This window comes from Melanostigma gelatinosum (assembly GCF_949748355.1).
Source record: "Melanostigma gelatinosum genome assembly, chromosome: 17".
NCBI classification, from domain to species: domain Eukaryota; kingdom Metazoa; phylum Chordata; class Actinopteri; order Perciformes; family Zoarcidae; genus Melanostigma; species Melanostigma gelatinosum.
This window is the reverse complement of record NC_136650.1, coordinates 22,604,435-22,608,830: the sequence shown is the minus strand read 5'-3', so window position 1 is coordinate 22,608,830 and position 4,396 is coordinate 22,604,435.

The following is a 4,396-nucleotide window of genomic DNA, read 5'->3' as shown; positions in this document are numbered from 1 at the left end:
ACCTTTAGGTGAAAGTAGAAATACCATTCTAAAAATATAGAATTCAAAATGTTCCTTAAAGCACGCTGCGTCTCAAACACACGGACGATTGATTCTGTGCGTCGGTATTTGGCGAGTTAGGAGAGAGAACGGGTTGTTTTAGTCAACAAAGACAATGTTGTTGAAAATATTGAATTCAGAGGTTCCCGAGTCAGGAGCAGGATTAACAACCCGACAAAAAAACATCTCGACACGACGACTAAAAAGCAGACATTTCGTTCTGGCTGCCATCAGGTGTTAAAGGTGTTACACGCGTTTCCTCTCTGACTCCGGCTGCCGGTGATTCTAAACCTTGAATTCATTCAAAACGAGACCCAAATACTTTGAAGGTGACACTTCAGTGAAAACAACACGAACACAAAAGGTGCTTCAAACGGCCTCGTGAAGCTTTACACACATGGACGGAGTCAGGAAGTCTTCACACATCTCAGGAAGAGAGTTGTTGTGATGAACGCACGGTCAGCATCCTGGTCTCTGACGGAGACAATAGAGACCGTTTGTCCGTACTTATTTTATTTATTGATTTGAATACAGGTCACTGTGTTGTTTACGAACCAAATATTAATTTAGAAAAGTTTCTAAACACAGAACTTGAGTCAATCAACTTATTTTATTTGAATAGTTATGTAAATTCATTTCTTTACCATAAATGACAAACGACCATTTTTCACCATTTATCTAATATTTTGGACCAAATAATGAATTAATCTAGAATCTAATAATCTAATTCATAAAGAGCAATAAGTAATTGTTATTTGCAGCTGAATATTCCCGTCCAGGCTGCTTTGCGACCTTTCTTTAGGTGTTCGTGGTTCTTTCTGGTTTTTCACTCACTGTCTCGCCATCGCAGCTGAAAATGACACAAACTGTGTTCTGATGCTTCTACAGGACACAAGTTGAGCCATTGATCTCCATCAAGAGACGCACTGAAGTCACTGAAGAAGCAACATCAAACAAACCACAGAAGAAGAGCGTTTTCAAAGAGTTTCTTTTTCTGATCAGAGCAGAAAGACATTTAAACCAAATCCCCCCAAATACAGAGACGCGACTGCTGCGATACGGGACGATAATCCTGCAAAAGATGGAAAACAAATCAGCAAGTTCAGCACGCAGCAGAGTAAATATGTCTTTTCGCTGTTTCTGACACTTTCTGCAGCGCGTCAGATGTCTGGTCTTCAGATACTCTGACAGACTGAGATATTAAGATGTGATTTCAGCCCGGTTACATCAACCTCCTCCTCCTCCTCCTCCTCCTCCCCCCCCCCCCCATGAGACACAGCCGTCTCTCGGAACCACACGCTAAAACAGGCAGAGAAAAACACTTCCTATCCCCGCCCGAAACTCCTCCCCTTCCGTCTATCCCAATTCCTATTGGCTGACTTCCAGGAGCGTATTCTCCCGTCTGTCTCTCTGTCTCTGAGTTCACCAACACATTCAATGACTGTCAGTTATTGTTTAATCCCTCAATGATAAACATTCCATATCATTGATCAGACTTTGCAACTTTTGCAAAAGCTTCATGTCTCAAATTCTACTGCTAGCTGATAATCCTAGAACACTTTATGCTTATTTTAATTATGCATTTCCAAAACACTTATGATTATGACTAATTATGAATTCTTGAATATGAATCATTAAACACTTTTATTATATCTACTGAACACAGTTCTACGCTCAAATTTCTTACACTCCGACCTGTTCACCGTCGAACGGGTCGAACGGGAAGCGGCACCCAAAGTGTGAGCGTCTGATCGATGAAATAAAAGAGACAAAACAGAATCACAAACGGAGACTACGAGACAAAACGAGGACAGATTATAAAGAATACTGTAAATCAATGCAGAACGACTGCACAGATACACAAACGCTGTAAAGATAGAAGCACAAAGTCTAAATACACAAAAGACCACAAAGAGACACAAAAGACCACAAGGAGACACAAAAGACCACAAAGAGACACAAGGAGACACAAAAGATCACAAGGAGACACAAAAGACCACAAGGGACACAAAAGACAACAAAGAGACACAAAAGACCACAAGGAGACACAAAAGACCACAAGGGACCACAAGGAGACACAAAAGACCACAAGGAGACACAAAAGACCACAAGGGACCACAAGGAGACACAAAAGACCACAAGGAGACACAAAAGACCACAAGGGACCACAAGGAGACACAAAAGACCACAAGGAGACACAAAAGACCACAAGGAGACACAAAAGACCACAAGGGACACAAAAGACAACAAAGAGACACAAAAGACCACAAGGAGACACAAAAGACCACAAGGAGACACAAAAGACCACAAGGAGACACAAAAGACCACAAGGAGACACAAAAGACCACAAGGAGACACAAAAGACCACAAGGGACACAAAAGACAACAAAGAGACACAAAAGACCACAAGGAGACACAAAAGACCACAAGGGACACAAAAGACAACAAAGAGACACAAAAGACCACAAAGAGACACAAAAGACCACAAGGAGACACAAAAGACAACAAAGAGACACAAAAGACAACAAAGAGACACAAAAGACCACAAGGAGACACAAAAGACCACAAGGGACACAAAAGACAACAAAGAGACACAAAAGACCACAAAGAGACACAAAAGACCACAAGGAGACACAAAAGACAACAAAGAGACACAAAAGACAACAAAGAGACACAAAAGACAACAAAGAGACACAAAAGACCACAAGGAGACACAAAAGACAACAAAGAGACACAAAAGACAACAAAGAGACACAAAAGACCACAAGGAGACACAAAAGACCACAAGGAGACACAAAAGACCACAAGGAGACACAAAAGACAACAAAGACACACAAAAGACCACAAAGAGACACAAAAGACCACAAAGAGACACAAAAGACAACAAAGAGACACAAAACACCACAAAGAGACACAAAAGACCACAAGGAGACACAAAAGACAACAAAGAGACACAAAAGACCACAAGGAGACACAAAAGACCACAAGGAGACACAAAAGACAACAAAGAGACACAAAAGACAACAAAGAGACACAAAATACCACAAGGAGACACAAAAGACCACAAAGAGACACAAAAGACCACAAGGAGACACAAAAGACAACAAAGAGACACAAAAGACCACAAGGAGACACAAAAGACCACAAAGAGACACAAAAGACCACAAAGAGACACAAAATACCACAAGGAGACACAAAAGACCACAAGGAGACACAAAAGACCACAAGGAGACACAAAAGACCACAAGGAGACACAAAAGACAACAAAGAGACACAAAAGACCACAAGGAGACACAAAAGACCACAAGGAGACACAAAAGACAACAAAGAGACACAAAAGACCACAAGGAGACACAAAAGACCACAAGGAGACACAAAAGACCACAAGGAGACACAAAAGACAACAAAGAGACACAAAAGACAACAAAGAGACACAAAATACCACAAGGAGACACAAAAGACCACAAAGAGACACAAAAGACCACAAGGAGACACAAAAGACAACAAAGAGACACAAAAGACAACAAAGAGACACAAAAGACCACAAGGAGACACAAAAGACAACAAAGAGACACAAAAGACAACAAAGAGACACAAAAGACCACAAGGAGACACAAAAGACCACAAAGAGACACAAAAGACAACAAAGAGACACAAAAGACCACAAAGAGACACAAAAGACACAGAGACACAAAAGACCACAAAGAGACACAAAAGACAACAAAGAGACACAAAAGACCACAAGGAGACACAAAAGACCACAAAGAGACACAAAAGACAACAAAGAGACACAAAAGACCACAAAGAGACACAAAAGACACAAAGAGACACAAAAGACCACAAAGAGACACAAAAGACCACAAGGAGACACAAAAGACCAAACTGGACCAATCCCAGCCCCCCCCCCCCTCCAGATCATTTTGAGGAGACTTATTTTCTGTCTCTCTGTCGTTTGTTCCATGTTTTCATTTCTTCAACTGTTCGAATGAATAAGACGAATTATCTTTCTCGCTTGTAACGACAGCATTGATGTTCAGACAACGATCACTTTGATCCTGAAGAAAAACTAAAAACATTGATTGAAAACATTGATTGATGTGCAGCGTCTTCTTCTTCTCACCAGTCATCAGGGTTCATCCTCTGAGGACTATGAGTGGCGTTAACAATATGCTGCTTTAGCTGTTAGCACTTCCTGTTTGTAAAGATGTCGAGATTTGATTTTCTCTGACTGATAATAACAACATATTTCTGGACGTTACATTTTTATTCAAACTTCACCAAATTTACCACATGATATATTCTGAACAGTCCAAAACAGTAATTTAATAATTGGCATCATAACTGTCACAAATCACAA